Source organism: Triticum urartu, chromosome 5A, assembly GCF_056163025.1.
Source record: "Triticum urartu cultivar PI428250 chromosome 5A, HENAU_Tu73, whole genome shotgun sequence".
NCBI lineage: Eukaryota > Viridiplantae > Streptophyta > Magnoliopsida > Poales > Poaceae > Triticum > Triticum urartu.
The window spans coordinates 323,831,168-323,852,078 of record NC_141877.1 but is presented as its reverse complement, the minus strand read 5'-3'; the positions used below and the strand labels follow the sequence as shown (position 1 = coordinate 323,852,078).

Sequence of the window (20,911 nt, the reverse complement as noted above, 5' to 3'; positions counted from 1 at the left end):
CCAACACCATCTCATATCAAACCCTAGTTCATGTTTTGTATTCATTCTTTGTCTCAAAACCTCAGATTGGTACCTGTGGGTTGCTAGTAGTGTTGATTACATCCTGTAGTTGATGCTAGTTAGTTTATTTGATGAAAAATATATATGTTCAGATCCTTAATGATATTCATTACCCCTCTGATTTTGAACATGAATATGATTTGTGAGTAGTTACTTTTGTTCTTGAGGACATGGGAGAAGTCTGGTTATAAGTAATCATGTGAATTTGGTATTCGTTCGGTATCTTGATGATATGTATGTTGTTGCTTCCTGTAGTGGTGTCATGTGAATGTCAACTACATGACACTTCACCATACTTTGGCCTAAGGGAAGACATTGTGGAGTAGTAATTAGATGATGGGTTGCTAGATTGACAGAAGCTTAAACCCTAGTTTATGCGCTATTCCGTAAGGGGCTGATTTGGATCCATATGTTTCATGCTATGGTTAGATTTATCTTGATTGTTATTTCCTAGTTGTGGATGCTTGCGAGACGGGGTAATCATAAGTGGGAGGCTTGTTCAAGTAAGAATAGCACCCAAGCACCGGTCCACCCACATATCAAATTATCAAAGTAGCGAACGTGAATCAAACAAACATGATGAAAGTGACTAAATGAATTCACATGCGTCCTCAAGAACACTTTGCTTGCTATAAGAGAAAGTTTAGGCATGTCCTTTGCTATAAAAAGTTTTGGGCTACCTAGTTGCACCTTTGTTACTATTGCTACTTGTCACTTGTTACGAATTATCTTGCTATCAAAGTATCTGTTACCGACAATTTCAGTGCTTGCAGAAAATACCTTGCTGAAAACCGCTTGACATTTCCATCCGCTCTTCGTTGGGTTCGACACTCCTACTTATTGATAGGACTACGATTGATCCCCTATACTTGTGGGTCATCAAGACTCTTTTCTGGCGCCATTGCCACGGAGTGATGTGCCTTTGGTAAGTTGAGTTTGGTGAGGAAACATTTATATTACGTGCTGAAATTTAATGTTACTTGTCACAATGGAAAGTAATCCTTTAATGGGTTTGTTCGGGGTATCTTCACCTCGACCGGAAGCACAAAGAGTTGCTCCTCAACCTACTGAAAATATTTTTATAAGATTCCTTTGGGTATGTTAGAGAAACTATTAGTTAATCCTTATGCAGGAGATGGAACGGGACATCTTGATTGAAATTTGTGGATTGTTTAAGCTTGCAGATGTATCCGAGGATGGAGTTAACAAGAAGGTATTCCCTTTATTGATGGAGTTAACAAGAAGGTATTCCCTTTATTTTTGGAGGGTAAGGTGTAATGCCCAGGCCACATCCGCCAGTGGTCGTTACTCCTGGCGGGATCTAGACTGGTGTGACACCCTCGATTCAATCGTATACTAATCATACACGCAAATGTGTACGATCAAGATCAAGGACTCACGGGGAGATATCACAACACAACTCTAGACACAAATTAAAATAATACAAGCTTTATATTACAAGCCAGGGGCCTCGAGGGCTCGAATACATAAGCTCGAATACACAAGAGTCAGCGGAAGCAACAATATCTGAGTATAGACATAAGTTAGACAAGTTTGCCTTAAGAAGGCTAGCACAAAAACAACATCGATCGAAAAGGCAAGGCCTCCTTCCTGGGAGCCTCCTAACTACTCCAAGTCGTCAGCGGTCGTCACATAGTAGTAGGCACCCTCAGGGTAGCAGTAGTCATCAGTGGTGTCGTCTGGCTTCTGTGATCCGTCATCTGGTCACAACAATCAGGTATGGGGGAAAAATAAGTAGCAAAGCAACCGTGAGTACTCATCCAAAGTACTCGCAAGACTTACATCAGATCTAAACTAAGTATGCATCTGTATCAAAGGAATGGGTTGTATCTGTGGACTAAACTGCAGAATGCCAGAAAAGCAGGGGAAAGCCTAACCTATCGAAGACTAGCATCTTCAAGCATCTTCAAGCATCTTGCAGCATATAGAAAAGCATAGATCAACATAATGTAAAGTAGTAGTGTTATCAACCTCGGCCAGAGATCCTTTCTCGACTCCCTGCGAGAAAGCAATCCCACAGCCATACTATCCATTTCTCATATCCATTTCTCATCACAAGTATCCAGTTCTAGCTGTATCGACCGGGATACAACTCTAAGTGTCCGTTACCGTAGGACAGGCTATCAATAGATGTTTTCTTCCCTACAGGGGTGCACCAACTTACCCACCACGCTCGATTAACTCCGGCCGGACACACTTTCCTGGGTCATGCCTGGCCTCGGCCAAACAATACGCCGTAACCCGACCTAGGCTTAATAGAGAGGCCAGCACGCCGGACTAAACCTATGCCCCCAGGGGTCATGGGTCATCTCCCCGGGAACTCCTGCACGTTGCGTACACGGCCAGTGAGCAGACCTAGCTACCTCCTTCAACAAGGCAGGAGCTTACGTAGTCCAACCCGGCGCGCGCCGCTCAGTCGCTGACGTCTATTAAGCTTCGGCTGATGTATATGACGCAGAACGCCCATACTATGCCCACGTGATGGTTAGTGCTATCAGGCCAGAGGCCCCTCGGATTAAATATCCAAACCGTTAGTGTGTTGGTAGTGCGGTCACGAGCAGAGATCGCGAAAGATGTGACCCCGTCGCCCCGTCTCGAGTACTTGCGGCGAGGGCTGAGAATGCCCAGCCGCGCCTCGTGTTTAACTCTCGGGTACCCTCCAGGTCAACTCGTCTCCACATCACTCACGGGTACCCCTGAAGGTCGACCCGCCTTTCCAAGTAACAGTTGTAAAGTCCAAGTATTCGTATGTCCAAACATCAAGGGGAAAACCCGAGGAATCACCCCCAGTGAATTCCACTCGATGTAATCATCAAGGTGAACGTAAGAGGATCCACCCTCGAGGTTCACACTTGAGGGGCTACACGACAGAGCTGTATCAGAAGTGGTTAAGGAGGAAATCACCCTCGATGACCACGACCGAATAGCTACACTACAGAGATCTCATCAGGAGTGATGTATGAGGTTCCACTGTGACGCCCGGATATTAAGCTACAGTGAACCTCCGCTAATGATGCCACGTCACCTCAGTTACTGCTGCTAATCCCTAGTTAGTTCAAAAACCGGTTCAAAATTCAAATTGAAAAATAGGCAAACAATAAAAGTTTTCAAATATTAAAACTAAAATGTTCGGAGTGAACCAAATATTGCATAGATAATTATTGGGGAAAAACCACACATTTATAAAATGTTTAAATACTATGAGATGAATAAAACAGTAGTAAAAATGATTATTTGAATAACTTTTATGATTAATAAAATGTCAAACTAAGTTATTTGGGGTCTAGACTTTTTGTGACTATGGACTAAGTCAAAATACTGAATTAGATACTAAGTGTATATTTTACTAAATTAAAATGCAACTAAAATAAAGAAATAAAGATATAATAAAGAAAACAGAAAACAAGACAAAAAAAGAAAAGGAGAACCCCCCCCCTTGCCCCTGGGCTTCGGCCCAGCAGGCCACAAGCCCCCCCCCCCACCACTGGGCCCCTTGGCCCAGTCGGCTCAGCCGACCACGCCGGCCCAGCCGGCCCACCCCGCACCTCCCCAGGCCTATTAGGCCACCCCACCCCCACTAACCCTAATCCCCCCCCCCCCCCCGCCGCCACTCCCTCTTCTCCCCTTCCCGATCCGATCTGGATCGGGGACGACCTGCTCCCCCCACCTCGCGACGCCACCGCCCCGGATCTCCGTCGCCGTTGCCTTCTCGCCCCCCCTCTCCTCGCGCGACCCTCCCGCCCCCAACCTGAAGCCGGCGCCACCCGTCTCCGACCCCGTCACCCTCGCTCGCCGCGACGACCGCACGCGGGCGCCTCGGAGCTCGCCGACCCCGCCCCACACCAAGACGCCACCCCGCCGGCCTGCTTCCCCTCCGCCGCGACGTCCTCGACTTCCGCCTCCTCGACCCGCTGCCACTCCCCTACACCGTACGGTGAGGCCCCGGCCTCTCCTCTCTCCCCGTTCCCGCCGCTCGCGCATCCAGCGCCCCGCTGCCAACCCGGGGCCGCGGCCACCTTCCCCGCGCCGCGCCTGGGCCGCGCGCCTCACCGCTTCCCCTCCCCGTCGCCACCCGCACCGGCCTCCCCTGCTCGACGCACCACCGCGCGCGCCCGGCGCTCGTCGCCGCGGCCACCGCGCGCGTGCGCCCCGTGCACGCCTCGCCATCCCACTCGTCGCGCCCGCAACCCCGCGCTCTCCGTGCGCTCACCGCGACCACCCCTGCCCGCTCACGCCGTGGCCGTCGCCCCCGCGGCTGTGTCCGGTGCCCGCGCCCCTGGATTCCTGTAGTCGCCGCGGCCCGGCCTCGCCGCCACCGCTCCACCGTGCTGCCCCGCCTCCAGCCCCACGGGCCACTGCCGAGCCGGCGGCCACTTCCAGCGCCCGCGCCCACTGGGGCTCCATCCGGATCGGGCGCCCGTGCGCCCATGCACCCGTTAGGCCTAGGGGCCTATGACAAGGGGCCCCACCCTAGAACGTTTTATTAAAAAAAAGGAAGAAAAAAAACAATAATAATAAAATAATAAAATAAATAATAATAATTAAATTAATTAACTAATTAAGGGATTAATTAAGTTAATTAATCATAATTAGATTAACCTAAATAACTAATTAGTTTAATTAAACACTAATTAGTTTAATTAAACAGTAGTTAACTTAATTAACTGCTAATTAGCCTAATCAGTCAATGACGAACGGGACCCACACGTCAGTTTGACTAGTCAACACCCCTGTTGACTGCTGATGTCATGCTGACGTCAGCATGCACTGCTCTGGATAATGTTGTATTAAATTAATTAAATAAATCCTGAAAATGATTTAAATATTTTAAAATTAATAGAAAATAATCCGTAACTCGGATGAAAAAGTTTTATACATGAAAGTTGCTCAGAACGACGAGACGAATTCGGATACGCAACCCGTTCGTCCGCCACGCATCCCTAACCTATCGAACTCGCAACTTTCCCCCTTCGGTTCACCGGTCCGAAAACGCGAAACACCGGGGATACTTTCCCGGATGTTATCCCCCTTCACCGGTATCACCTACTACCGCGTTAGGGCACCTCTAACGCCGTTACTTGTCATGTCATGCATCACTACGCATATGCTTGCTTATATATTTATTGTTTCTCCCCCCTCTTCTCTCGATAGACACCGAGACCGACGCCGCTGCTACCCAGTACGACTACGGTGTTGACGACCCCTCTCTCTTGCCAGAGCAACCAGGCAAGCCCCCCCTTTGATCACCAGATATCGCCTACTCTTCTCTATACTGCTTGCATTAGAGTAGCGTAGCATGTTACTGCTTCCCGTTAATCCTATACTGATGCATAGCCTGTCCTTGCTACTACTGTTGTTACCTTTACCTGCAATCCTAATGCTTAGTATAGGATGCTAGTTTATCATCAGTGGCCCTACATCCTTGTCCGTCTGCCATGCTATACTATCGGGCCGTGATCACTCGGGAGTTGATCACGTGTATATACTATATACTTTATATATGATACATGTGGTGATTAAAGACGGGTCGGCTTGAGGAGCACCCGCGAGTGGATCTTTGAGGCGGAGCGACAGGGCAGGTTCCGACCACCTAGGAGAGAGGTGGGCCTGGCCCTGGTCGATGTTCGCGGATACTTAACACGCTTAACGAGATCTGGGTATTTGATCTGAGTCTGGCCATTTGGTCTATACGCACTAACCATCTACGCGGGAGTAGTTATGGGTATCCCGGCGTCGTGGTATCAGCCGAAGCCTTCGTGACGTCAGCGACTGAGTGGCGCGCGCCGGATTGGACTGGAAGGCCACTAGGCTAGGTCTGCTTTCGGCCGCGTTCGCAACGTGCAGGTGTGCTAAGGGCGATGGGCCCAGACCCCTGGGCGCTTAGGTTTAGACTGGCGTGCTGACCTCTCTGTTGGTCTAGGTGGGGCTGCGACGTGTTGATCTTCCGAGGCCAGGCATGACCCAGGAAAGTGTGTCCGGCCAAATGGGATCAAGCGTGTTGGGGAATGTGGTGCACCCCTGCAGGGAAGTTAATCTATTCGAATAGCCGTGATCTTCGGTAAACAGGACGACTTGGAGTTGTATCTTGACCTTATGACAACTAGAACCGGATACTTAATAAAACACACCCTTCCAAGTGCCAGATACAACCGGTGGTCGCTCTCTCACAGGGCGACGAGGGGAGGATCATCGATTAGGATTATGCTATGCGATGCTACTTGGAGGTCTTCAGTCTACTCCCGTCTACATGCTGCAAGACGGAGGCTGCCAGAAGCGTAGTCTTCAAAAGGATTAGCTATCCCCCCTCTTATTCTGGCCTTCTGCAGTTCAGTCCACCGATATGGCCCTTTACACATTTACCCATGCATATGTAGTGTAGCTCCTTGCTTGCGAGTACTTTGGATGAGTACTCACGGTTGCTTTCTCCTTCTTTTCCCTCTATCCCTTCTACCTGGTTGTCGCAACCAGATGTTGGAGTCCAGGAGCCAGACGCCACCGTCGATGACGACTCCTACTACACCGGAGGTGCCTACTACTACGTGGTGCCCGCTGACGACGAGCAGGAGTAGTTAGGAGGATCCCAGGCAGGAGGCCGGCGCCTCTTTCGATCCGTATCCCAGTTTGTGCTAGCCTTCTTAAGGCAAACTTGATTAACTTATGTCTGTGCTCAGATTTTGTTGCTTCCGCTGACTCGTCTATGATCGAGCTCTTGTATTCGAGCCCTCGAGGCCCCTGGCTTGTAATATGATGCTTGTATGACTTATTTTATTTGTAGAGTTGTGTTGTGATATCTTCCCGTGAGTCCCTGATCTTGATCGTACACGTTTGCGTGTATGATTAGTGTACGATTAAATCGGGGGCGTCACAAGTTGGTATCAGAGCCGACTGCCTGTAGGAATTCCCCCTTCCACACTCCTTGGCCGAAGTCGAGTCTAGACATTGCAAAACTTCTACTAACATGGCTGTGTGCCTTACGGGTCCACGTCGCCATCTGGGTGGTATTAGGATCTTTTACTCCTCGATCCTTACTCTGGGACTCTGAGCTCTCTTCTACTCGGGTTAAATGAATTTTGCTAAATCTAACATTAGGATCTCGTTATCACTTTCACCCGGAGAGCCCCATATTACTGATGATCGTCTGCTGCACGTGAAGACCCTGAAGACACTCTCCGCTGTTAACTCGAGAACTTGTGTTCATCGCGTTTGCAATTCCCCTTCCACCATCAACCCTTATGGATAACTACTTGCAGTTGTTATTCTTACATTCATCCCCAGTTGTCTTGTTATTACAAGATACCCCGAATTACTCGTCGATGTTTCGATAATCCTTTAAGCTTACTGCCTTGCAGTTATTTGTCACCTGAATACCCCTATGGAAAATTCTCGCACTTATCGAGTATCCGCTCATCCCCTAGTTGTTCATGTGTTTCACAATGGTCTTCGAAATACTATTCGATCTTCCGAAAATCCCGAGCAGCCTATTGCTCTTGAAATTCTCGGTTTCTTAAATTGTGGTTAATCTGATAAGTTTCGTAATCTTATTGGCCTCCCTTGTCTTTATCATTTTAAGTCCGTTGATTCAATATGTTGAGGATGCCCGCATTCCTCAGTCGAATCCTAGGATTCATCCTTCCGGCTCAGACGTCATTTGGATATGAGTTGGTTCTTGACCAATCAATGCCTTGGTCGTTTATGCTTCTAAGTCTATTGAACTTATTCATTTTTGATCAGAACGGTTGCTTCTGATCCCTTGATTTGGGAATCATAAAATTTCTTTGCATTAAGCTTTGAATTAGTCAGTTGTTTCTATAATCCGATGCCTTGGCATTCCTTCTTCCTTTGATTGAGTACCGATACTCACATCAGCCTCGTTGTGGACCGCCATACCCATTGCCGGGTTATCTACCGACAGCGTCCATAATTAATCCCCTTGTGAGTTCTTTCTCCGATACATAATGCCTTTGGTAATTTGTATCCTCTCCTTTTGCCAACCATGCTCTGCTTTCGAGCTGGTAATATTTACTCTCAAAGCTTGCGGTATATGTTTCCACGATACCCTGACGGGTTGAACCTATGCCTTCCTTAATTTGTGTGACCTCGAAAGTTATGCGGGTTATACCCTGCTGATGCTTCGTCAGATAACTTTTCAGCACTACAACTTCGAAAAGGGGAGGTAAATGTAAGGTTATGCATTGAAGAAGTGGGAGTCGACCTTGAGCTTTGTGTTCATGCCCATGGACGCGATGTAGATCTTATCATTAAAGCTTCTCTTAAATTAATTACTTCCTTGGTATAAGTTCATATTATATCTGGGATCTGGCCTTTTACAATCGTGGTTTCGACCATGTTCTCTTTTAGGTACCGTTTCTCGTGCAAGTTTAAGCACTTGTCTTCTGCAGAGCAATACCCCAGTCCAACCTCTACTTTGATCTGCCGTCGAGTATTACCCCCCTGGTATCTCGAGGGTACCACGGGATACACAACTTCTTATGAGTTCTTCATCAACTAATATTCTTGCCGATTCCATTTTTCCAACGGGTTCTCAGTTGTTAGAACCCCACAAGGACACCGACAACTGAATTGAGTCCGCACTACGATTCAACAACTCTTGGTAACCTTCATTACTTACGAGTCTGAACTCGATCTCGTCATTCCGAGCCTACTCGGCTATATCTTTATCGTGCCAAATTTTAACTGTGCTACCTGGTCCTTCTTTTTGGAGCACAATTTCGACGATGGGCTAAGCTTACGTCGATCTTCCTTGTCTTATGGTTTCACCTCAAACAACAAACTTGATTTCAAGTTTGTGTCGTACCCATGGTTCCAATAACCTTTCGCTTCATCATTCGTTTGACTTGATGTCATCGCTGACCGATTACATCTCCATGAAACCTCTTGACAGAAATTGTCATGATCATCATCAACATTTCGAGCTCCTCAAGGATATCAATTGAATTCCTGATGAGAAATACCATCCTTGCCCTCGATGATTTGTGTTATCATCGACCACTCGATTGCCTTCCGTTCAACACAAACTTGTTCGTGTTTTGTGTTATACCTTGAGATCCTTGCTATCCAGCATTTGTTCTCCTTTACCTTGGAGTATTACCATCTTTTATGTCAAGAATGTTGTGATAATTTCACCACCTCTTAAGAATTCTTGGTATAGTGATACTTCTCATCATCACCATTCTTTCTTGGTCCTCGCGTTGATTCCAACCGGGGTACCAACAAGTGAACGGTGTTGTTTGGATTCTGCACTTCTAGCAACCCTTTTGCTTTGAAGTTAATGGTCGGCCGTTCGTTCTTAGACTATTGATTATTGAATCACCATTCTGACATTGGTCGTGCAACCCAACCCATATTTTGGGCGCACCTTTCAACCAATGTTTAATTGTGTATGTTTTCCGTGAGCATACTTCCTTATATCATTTGATCTGTCAAATGTTATCTCCTTGTTCACTTAATTGTGGAAATCCATCTTTTGTTAATCTTGATGAATTGTCGCTGATTCCATCAGCCACCTCCTCATTCTATCCTTGATTTAATAATGAACTCATGATTCGGAACTTGCTTCCACAGTTCAATTCCCGAGAATCTTACAATGTCGTCTCGTCAATTTGTCTTGCACCTTTTCTTCTCAGGCATCTTGAGTCTGAGGTTTCCTAACACCGATCAGATCTGAATCTCGGTCAGATATGATGGTTGGAACATACTTTCAAGAGTTATAACATTGATCCTCATATGACCTGGTAAGGTGATGTCATGCCAGCACACCTGGCCGGAGGACCTACTGTTATAGTTTTCTTATTAGCAAGGTTATCCATTCTTCCATGAGGAAATTGCAAGACTTATTCTATAAGTTGTTCCTGATGAATCCTTGGTGTATCCAAAGTACGACCTTTGCTTGAAGACTATGTCAATGCTATCTCGAAGCATGTCTATGGTACTCCGATTTTCCACAAGAGCATTTGAAGCCCAATGCTAAATTTTTCCTGCTCAATTATCCAAACACCGTTGTATGGGTAATGTCATGAAATTCCTCTCCCATTACCTAAATGGTTTTCTACTTTCTATCCTGTCATGGATATCATGCACTGCTTGTCCTTGGGAAGGTTATACCCCTGAAATATGTGTTTAAACACATTATCCTTTCCATTGTTGTTTAATCCGATGATCACATTTTCCTTTTCATTGGGCTGTTTAACCTTTCTTGTGATCTATATGATCTAAGCAGTAATATTCTCCTACTTACGTAAACCCCTCGGTGTACAGTTCTGTCAGCAAGACCCTGTTACTATTGTTGATGACATTCCGTTAGCCACCGATGGACGAGAACTTTGCCTATTGGTCCGCCTCGTTCAACGAGCGGGAAAAAGGATCTCTTCGTCCCTCGCCCTTGGTACGAACGATGTTGCCAACATAACTGACAGGCTAAGCTCTGACATGCCTTTCTTACACGATCGTGCAAGGCGTTACCGCCCTTCCTACTTTTAACCCACGTGGTGGGCCCATAACCCACCAGTCCCACAGGATCCAAACCTGACTCTCCTTGTTTTCAAAGTTGTCCCTCGCGCGTGGCTTGGTATGCAATTCATAAGCCACGTTCCTAGCTAGTGATCTATTCTGGTAATACTTATTCATGTTACTCTGAACCCCTTTCACACTCTGTTTCAGGCAATGAACGATTGCCTATCCGCTTGAAACTTCTTATTGCACCGTCTTACTTTGCTCTCGATGTGTTTCATTTGTTCAACTCGAGAGATAATCATATGTTCATTCTTGGGATATCCCTAGATGATTCTCCCTTATAACATCCTATCCTGGTAGGGCTGCCCCTTACCTATTCGTAAGTACGATGGAGTTCCCGAAGAAAGGACGACAACTTCATCACGATGCATTGGAATAAAGAATTGAAGACATCAACGGAAGGGATTAACTTCTTCGAGAAGATCCGTTAACATATCGTAACCAGAACTTTCCCCTTACTCCCCTCTTAAATCTCGGGACGAGATTTCTTGTAGTGGAGGAGAATTGTGACGCCCGGATAATTAAGCTACAGTGAACCTCCGCTAATGATGCCACGTCACCTCAGTTACTGCTGCTAATCCCTAGTTAGTTCAAAAACCGGTTCAAAATTCAAATTCAAAAATAGGCAAACAATAAAAGTTTTCAAATATTAAAACTAAAATGTTCGGAGTGAACCAAATATTGCATAGATAATTATTGGGGAAAAACCACACATTTATAAAATGTTTAAATACTATGAGATGAATAAAACAGTAGTAAAAATGATTATTTGAATAACTTTTATGATTAATAAAATGTCAAACTAAGTTATTTGGGGTCTAGACTTTTTGTGACTATGGACTAAGTCAAAATACTGAATTAGATACTAAGTGTATATTTTACTAAATTAAAATGCAACTAAAATAAAGAAATAAAGATATAATAAAGAAAACAGAAAACAAGACAAAAAAAAGAAAAGGAGAACCCCCCCCCCCTTGCCCCTGGGCTTCGGCCCAGCAGGCCACAAGCCCCCCCCCACTGGGCCCCTTGGCCCAGTCGGCTCAGCCGACCACGCCGGCCCAGCCGGCCCACCCCGCACCTCCCCAGGCCTATTAGGCCACCCCACCCCCACTAACCCTAATCCCCCCCACGCCGCCACTCCCTCTTCTCCCCTTCCCGATCCGATCTGGATCGGGGACGAGCCTGCTCCCCCCACCTCGCGACGCTACCGCCCCGGATCTCCGTCGCCGTTGCCTTCTCGCCCCCCCTCTCCTCGCGCGACCCTCCCCCCCCCAACCTGAAGCCGGCGCCACCCGTCTCCGACCCCGTCACCCTCGCTCGCCGCGACGACCGCACGCGGGCGCCTCGGAGCTCGCCGACCCCGCCCCACACCAAGACGCCAACCCGCCGGCCTGCTTCCCCTCCGCCGCGACGTCCTCGACTTCCGCCTCCTCGACCCGCTGCCACTCCCCTACACCGTACGGTGAGGCCCCGGCCTCTCCCTCTCTCCACGTTCCCGCCGCTCGCGCATCCAGCGCCCCGCTGCCAACCCGGGGCCGCGGCCACCTTCCCCGCGCCGCGCCTGGGCCGCGCGCCTCACCGCTTCCCCTCCCCATCGTCACCCGCACCGGCCTCCCCTGCTCGACGCACCACCGCGCGCGCCCGGCGCTCGTCGCTGCGGCCACCGCGTGCGTGCGCCCCGTGCACGCCTCGCCATCCCACTCGTCGCGCCCGCAACCCCGCGCTCTCCGTGCGCTCACCGCGACCACCCCTGCCCGCTCACGCCGTGGCCGTCGCCCCCGCGGCTGTGTCCGGTGCCCGCGCCCCTGGATTCCTGTAGTCGCCGCGGCCCGGCCTCGCCGCCACCGCTCCACCGTGCTGCCCCGCCTCCAGCCCCACGGGCCACTGCCGAGCCGGCGGCCACTTCCAGCGCCCGCGCCCACTGGGGCTCCATCCGGATCGGGCGCCCGTGCGCCCATGCACCCGTTAGGCCTAGGGGCCTATGACAAGGGGCCCCACCCTGGAACGTTTTATTAAAGAAAAGGAAGAAAAAAAACAATAATAATAAAATAATAAAATAAATAATAATAATTAAATTAATTAACTAATTAAGGGATTAATTAAGTTAATTAATCATAATTAGATTAACCTAAATAACTAATTAGTTTAATTAAACAGTAGTTAACTTAATTAACTGCTAATTAGCCTAATCAGTCAATGACGAACGGGACCCACACGTCAATTTGACTAGTCAACACCCCTGTTGACTGCTGATGTCATGCTGATGTCATGCTGACGTCAGCATGCACTGTTCTGGATAATGTTGTATTAAATTAATTAAATAAATCCTGAAAATGATTTAAATCTTTTAAAATTAATAGAAAATAATCCGTAACTCGGATGAAAAAGTTTTATACATGAAAGTTGCTCAGAACGACGAGACGAATTCGGATTCGCAGCCCGTTCGTCCGCCACGCATCCCTAACCTATCGAACTCGCAACTTTCCCCCTTCGGTTCACCGGTCCGAAAACGCGAAACACCGGGGATACTTTCCCGGATGTTATCCCCCTTCACCGGTATCACCTACTACCGCGTTAGGGCACCTCTAACGCCGTTACTTGTCATGTCATGCATCACTACGCATATGCTTGCTTATATATTTATTGTTTCTCCCCCCTCTTCTCTCGATAGACACCGAGACCGACGCCGCTGCTACCCAGTACGACTACGGTGTTGACGACCCCTCTCTCTTGCCAGAGCAACCAGGCAAGCCCCCCCTTTGATCACCAGATATCGCCTACTCTTCTCTATACTGCTTGCATTAGAGTAGCGTAGCATGTTACTGCTTCCCGTTAATCCTATACTGATGCATAGCCTGTCCTTGCTACTACTGTTGTTACCTTTACCTGCAATCCTAATGCTTAGTATAGGATGCTAGTTTATCATCAGTGGCCCTACATCCTTGTCCGTCTGCCATGCTATACTATCGGGCCGTGATCACTCGGGAGTTGATCACGGGTATATACTATATACTTTATACATGATACATGTGGTGATTAAAGACGGGTCGGCTTGAGGAGCACCCGCGAGTGGATCTTTGAGGCGGAGCGACAGGGCAGGTTCCGACCACCTAGGAGAGAGGTGGGCCTGGCCCTGGTCGACGTTCGCGGATACTTAACACGCTTAACGAGATCTGGGTATTTGATCTGAGTCTGGCCATTTGGTCTATACGCACTAACCATCTACGCGGGAGTAGTTATGGGTATCCCGGCGTCGTGGTATCAGCCGAAGCCTTCGTGACGTCAGCGACTGAGTGGCGCGCGCCGGATTGGACTGGAAGGCCACTAGGCTAGGTCTGCTTTCGGCCGCGTTCGCAACGTGCAGGTGTGCTAAGGGCGATGGGCCCAGACCCCTGGGCGCTTAGGTTTAGACCGGCGTGCTGACCTCTCTGTTGGTCTAGGTGGGGCTGCGACGTGTTGATCTTCCGAGGCCGGGCATGACCCAGGAAAGTGTGTCCGGCCAAATGGGATCAAGCGTGTTGGGGAATGTGGTGCACCCCTGCAGGGAAGTTAATCTATTCGAATAGCCGTGATCTTCGGTAACAGGACGACTTGGAGTTGTATCTTGACCTTATGACAACTAGAACCGGATACTTAATAAAACACACCCTTCCAAGTGCCAGATACAACCGGTGGTCGCTCTCTCACAGGGCGACGAGGGGAGGATCATCGGTTAGGATTATGCTATGCGATGCTACTTGGAGGTCTTCAGTCTACTCCCTTCTACATGCTGCAAGACGGAGGCTGCCAGAAGCGTAGTCTTCGAAAGGATTAGCTATCCCCCCTCTTATTCTGGCCTTCTGCAGTTCAGTCCACCGATATGGCCCTTTACACATTTACCCATGCATATGTAGTGTAGCTCCTTGCTTACGAGTACTTTGGATGAGTACTCACGGTTGCTTTCTCCTTCTTTTCCCTCTATCCCTTCTACCTGGTTGTCGCAACCAGATGTTGGAGTCCAGGAGCCAGACGCCACCGTCGACGACGACTCCTACTACACCGGAGGTGCCTACTACTACGTGGTGCCCGCTGACGATGAGCAGGAGTAGTTAGGAGGATCCCAGGCAGGAGGCCGGCGCCTCTTTCGATCCGTATCCCAGTTTGTGCTAGCCTTCTTAAGGCAAACTTGATTAACTTATGTCTGTGCTCAGATTTTGTTGCTTCCGCTGACTCGTCTATGATCGAGCTCTTGTATTCGAGCCCTCGAGGCCCCTGGCTTGTAATATGATGCTTGTATGACTTATTTTATTTGTAGAGTTGTGTTGTGATATCTTCCCGTGAGTCCCTGATCTTAATCGTACACGTTTGCGTGTATGATAGTGTACGATTAAATCGGGGGCGTCACATCCACCCTGGACACTCGATGGTAACTCTGCAGAGTCATTGGGGGTGATGTGCGGTGTCGGGGCCCGGACGTCGATCACGTTGATCGAGTCATCAAACATAAAGCGAGGCAACTGGGACAAGGTGGGGTCACTGATGGATCTGTAACCAACCTATACTAAGCAGTTTAGGATAAGCAGGTAAGGTAACAATAAGCAGGTAACAAAAACAGGCTATGCATCAAAGTAGGATCATACAGAAAGCAGTAGCAGTTCTAATGCAAGCATGAGAGAGAAAGAAATGGGCGATATTGGAATGCTCAAGGGGGGGTTGCTTGCCTGATTGCTCTGGCAAGGAGGGGTCGTCGTTGACGTAGTCGATCACAGGGGCATCAGCAGGGGCCTCGGGGTCTACCGGAGAGAAGAGGGGGAAGAAACAATAAATACAGAGCAAACACATGCATGGCAAGACAAAAAGCGGTGCTAGGGGTGTTCTACGCAGTACTACGCGATACCGGCGAAGGGGGATAACATTCGAAAAGTTTTCCGGGAGTTAAGCATTCGGACAGATGAAACGGAGGGGGAAAGTTGCATGTTCGCTATGCTAAGGGCATGTGGCGGACGAACGGACTGCGTATTCGGATTCGTCTCGTTGTTCTAAGCAACTTTCATGTACAAAGTTTTTTCATCCGAGCTACGGTTTATTTTATATTAATTTTTAAAAGATTTAAATTATTTTTAGGATTTATCTAATTTATTTAATTCGAAATAAATGTGAATTGCTAGGTGCACCCAGCTCTGGTACACATAGGTGTACCAGAGGGGCTGCCATGTGGGTCCAAAGAGTCCCAGTTGACCAATCAAACTTTGACTGGTCAACAGGGGTGGAGACCCCTTGTCATACACTGCTTTACTAACCTAACAGATTAAATAGACTAATTAGGTTATTAGATTAACTAACACAGGTTAATTAAGTTAATTGGCTCTTTAATTAATTAGTTAATTTTCTATTATATACTTTTTTAACGTTCTCAGGGGGCGGCCCCACACGTCATTGGCAGGGGGTGCACAGTCAGCCCGTTGACCATGGTCAACGCGGCCAACAGGACCCACGGGCCCACCTACAGCGACCCAAGGAGGGGCCCAGGGCCGGCCACGTCAGCGGTGGCATCGGAATTGGCTCTGGTGACCCGATCTGCGGCGGAGATAGCCGGTGGCTCGTCGGAACTTGGCTGCGGTGGACGAATCGGGGCGTGTTCGACCCGCCGTGGAGTGCTGCATTGAGTGGGGGGGTGGCTCGTCAGGAACGGCCAGAAAAGGCACCGACGACGAGTAGGGGCATACGCGGAGCACGGCTTCGGCGCAGATGGCGGTAGGAGGCATGGGAGGACAAAAGAAGGCAGCCACGGGTCCCTGGTGAACCCAGGAACACGCTTGTGTGCTTGAACGCGAGCTAGTCTCGCGGCGGCGGCTAGTTCTCGAACGCGGCGACGGGGCTACCTATGGGGGCAAGGTTTAAGGGGGGGAGAGGAGAATGTGGGGGCTCACAAAGAACGCAGAGAAAGCCCGAGGAGCCGGCGATGGTCGGAGGGCGGCGGATCAACGACGACCGTGGCGTGCGGCGCCAGGGAAGAAGAGGCCAGGAGCGATGGCGTTGAGGCTCGGCGTGTGAGAGGGCGCGGGGCGCGGTCGCCGGGGTTGCCGCCCCTCGATCTGGATCGGGACGAGGGGGGCAGAGGAGCGAGGGAAACATGGGGGAGCGGGGGCGCGTGGGGAGGGTGTGGGGGAACGGGGCGACCGGGTTAGGGTTAGCGAGGGAGTGGGGGTTAGGTAGGCGCGGCTAGGCCGGCCTGGGGATTATCTGGGCCGAAGGCCCAGTGAGGGGCGGGGCCTCTCCCCTTTTCTTATATTTTTGTAAACGAAAAACCTTTTCTGTTTTCCTTATTAAAGGGCATTTAAACACTTTATAAAAGGTTGGTTCCACCACCAAAATTAGTTAGGGATTATTTGCCACATGATGAACATTTTAGATTTCATGTCTGAGCATTTTTGAATTTCACTCATAGTTTGAAAATGAATTCAACTGGAATTTGAAAAAGAGAGGAGACAATGATGATCAAACACTTGTTTAGCAAAATGATTAACTTAACCCCAGGGGTTACTGTAGCATCATTACACCGGGGTGTTACAACTCTCCTCCTCTAAAAAAAATTCTCGTCCCAAGAATTAAGAGGTAGAAGGGAACAGGTTGGGGTATTCAGCACGGAGGTTATCCTCGCGTTCCCAAGTGGCTTCATCTTTAGAATGATTTGACCATTGCACCTTGAGGAACTTGGTAACCTTCTGGCGTGTTCGACGTTCAGCTTCTTCAAGAATGCAGATCGGATGCTCCTTGTATGTGAGATCATCTTGAACTTCAATCAATTCCGGATCCACTTCACGTTCCGGATCCTTTAAGCATCGGCGAAGTTGCGACACGTGGAAGACATCATGGACGTGAGAGAACTGAGGTGGCAACTCCAATTTATAAGCCACCAGTCCACGACGGGCGAGGATGCGGAAGGGACAAATGTAGCACAGAGCTAGCTTGCCCTAGACTCCGAACCGATGAGTGCCTCTCAAAGGAGTGACACGCAGATAAGCTTGTTCACCAGGTTGATAAGTTGAACCCTAGTGTTTTCGGTCATAGTTGCTCTTTTGGCGGGACTGGGCCGCCTTGAGATTATCCCGGACAACGTGAACCTACTCTTCAGCTTGTTGAATAATGTCTGGACCAATGAGCGTCCGTTCAACAGTTTCTGACCAATTCAGAGGGGTTCGGCACTTACGTCCATAAAGCACTTCGAAGTGTGCCATCTTCAAGCTGGCTTGATAGCTGTTGTTATAAGAGAACTCCGCATAAGGGAGAGATTCTTCCCACTTCTTACCGAAAGAAATAACACAAGCTTGAAGCATGTCTTCAAGAATTTGATTGACTCGCTCGACTTGGCGTTGGGATTGGGGATGATAAGCAGTGCTCCGGGTAATATGAGTTCCCGTTGCCTCTTGGAAACTATCGCAGAACTTCGAAGTGAATATACTGCCACGGTCTGAACTGATCTCCTTCGGGATGCCGTGGAGTGACACAATTCGGGAGATCTACAAGTTTGCTAATTGACTAGCAGTGATAGTCTCCTTGACTGGCAAAAAGTGAGCGACCTTCGAGAATTGGTCGATGACGACAAAGATAGCATCGTTATCTTTCTGAGACTTGGGAAGGCCAGTGACAAAGTCCATCTGAATCTTATCCCATTTCCATTCAGGAATAGGGAGAGGTTGCAGAAGTCCAGCCGGTTTCTGATGTTCTGCTTTGACGCGACGACAAACGACACATTCTTCGATATATCGAGCAATATCTTGCTTCATCTTGGACCACCAATATTTCTGACGAATGTCTAAGTACATCTTGGTACTTCTCGGATGAATAGAGAGAGGGGTGTCATGCGCTTCTTTCATCACCTTCTCTATCATAAGCTCGAACCGAGGTACTACATGCGATCTCTGAAGTACAAGGTTCCGTCTTCACCAAGTGAGAAATCTCTTGATTTCTCCAAGGCAAGATCCTTTTTCATCAAATCAACATGAGCATCCTTGGCTTGTGCAGACTTAATTGCTTTTAGAAGAGTTGGTTCCAAGACAAGGTTATTCAGAGAACCCTGTGGAACTAGTTGAAGGTTGAGCTTGCATAGCTCTTCATAAAGGCGGGATTGAGCTTTGAAAACCATGTGATTGTTGCAATAAGACTTACGGCTTAGGGCATCGGCCATTACATTAGCCTTACCAGGGGTATAGGATATACCATAGTTGTAGTCAGCAATAGCTTCCATCCATCGCTGCTGGCGGAGGTTCAGATCTGGCTGAGTAAACAAATACTTCAGACTCTGATGATCAGTGAAGATCTCGCAACGATTACCGAGAAGGTACTGTTGCCATAGCTTCAGTGCAAACATAACTGCAGCAAGCTCGAGGTCATGAACTGGGTAGTTCTCTTCGTGAGGACGCACTTGACGGGAGGCATAAGAAATCACTTTGTGCTCTTGCATTAGGACACAACCTAACCCTTGTCGTGAAGCGTCACAATAGATGACAAAGTCCTTGCGAGAATCAGGGGGAGCAAGCACTGGGGCAGATGTCAGCTTGTCTTTGAGTGCCTAGAAACCTTCCTGACATTTGTCTGTCCATTCGAACTTAACGCCTTTGTGGAGCAGATTGGTCAGTGGCTTGGCGATCTTGGAGTAGTTCTCGACAAAGCGGCGACAATAGTTGGCAAGTCCGAGAAAGCTTCTGACTTGCTTGACAGTCTTCGGAGGGGTCCAGTCAAGAATAGCCTACACTCGCTCTGGGTTGACGGCAATACCATCCTTGGAGATGACATGCCCAAGGTAGGTTACTTCAGGAAGCCAGAATTCACACTTGGAATACTTGGCATAAAGTTGATGTTCTCGAAGCTTCTCTAGAACAAGTCAAAGATATTCAACATGTTCTTCTCTGTTCTTCGAATATACCAGAATATCATCCAGATAGACTATGATGAACTTGTCGAGGTAATCCATGAATATGTAGTTCATCAGACGAGAGAATGTAGCTGGAGCATTGGTTAAACCGAATGACATGACGGTGTACTCATAAGAACCATAACGAGTGACGAATGCGGTCTTGGGAATATCCTCTTCACGAACACGGATCTGGTGGTAACCCAACCTCAAGTCGAGTTTAGAGAATATCGATGAACCAGCCAGTTGATCATACAGATCATTTATCCGAGGAAGGGGATATTTGTTCTGAATTGTAGCTTGGTTGATAGGACGATAGTCTTGGACCAAACGATTCGTTCCATCCTTCTTCTTCACAAAGAGGGAAGGTGCTCCCCAAGCAGAGGAACTTGGACGAATGAAACCACTGCGAAGAGATTTGTTGATTTCCTCCTTAAGTTCAAGGAGTTCATGAGGCGGAATCTTGTAGGGTCGTTTGGCAATAGGAACGGTGCATGGTTTCAAATCGATGACGAACTCGACAGCCCGGGCAGGAGGTATTCCTGGAAGTTCTTCTGGAAAGACGTCTAGGAAGTCGCGAACAACCGGGATCTTTTCAATTCCCTCAAGAGGTGCTGCGTTCAACGCATTCAAAGCATAAAGTCGTGCTTCAGCGTTTTGAACAAGTTGAGCATGGTAGCTTACTATCTCATCGGAAGGATGTAGGAGGTGAACGACCTTGGTGGCGCAAACGATAGAAACAGTATGCGCTTTCAACCATTCCATTCCCAGAATGAGGTCAATATTGGAAGACTCCAGAGTAATGGGGGAAACAAGAAATTCCAACCCTTCAATCTCAACGGGAACGTCGCGACCAATGATGGTAGTTTGACATCGGCCCGCAGGGGTGCGTACCACAATCGGAGTGTTCATGGGCTCGCATCGAATGTCGTGTGCATATGCAATTTTTTCTGACATGAATGAATGTGATGCTCCTAAATCAAATAAAACAAATGCTGGTACTGAATTAACAAGGAGAGTACCCATCACAGTAGCAGGTTGGTCTTGAGCTTCATTCAGATCAACATGATTAGCCTGACCACGACCATATGGTCTGGCATTGTGGTTGCGGGGTTGATTGATACCACGAGCATTAGAAGGCAGAGCCAGCTGATCCTGATTCTGAGGGCAGTTCCTGGAACGATGGCCTGGAAGGCCACAGTTGAAGCACAGACCATCATTGGGATTGGGAGCAGAAGCTTGGGGTGGTACAACCCGAAGGGGCTGCCTCTGCGGTGGAGGAGGTAGACGAGGTGCGGCATAGGTCTCTCTTGGTGCAGGTGCAGCTGGACGATACATGTTGTGGGGAATCCATATCCGACGCTTCTGCGCTGACGGGCCCGAAGATGAGCCAGCATCACGGCTGTG

At 48.5% G+C, this 20,911-nt stretch overlaps 1 long non-coding RNA gene across 1 annotated transcript; it reads right to left on the bottom strand.

Moving 5' to 3' along the window:
* Window positions 1-1,493: 1,493 nt before the first annotated feature.
* Window positions 1,494-16,757, bottom strand: LOC147971242 (uncharacterized). The gene is made up of 3 exons (XR_015603293.1): window positions 16,521-16,757; window positions 15,312-15,383; window positions 1,494-1,781 (listed from the first exon to the last, which is right to left on the bottom strand). It is a non-coding gene; the product is annotated as an uncharacterized LOC147971242 (long non-coding RNA).
* Window positions 16,758-20,911: the final 4,154 nt, after the last annotated feature.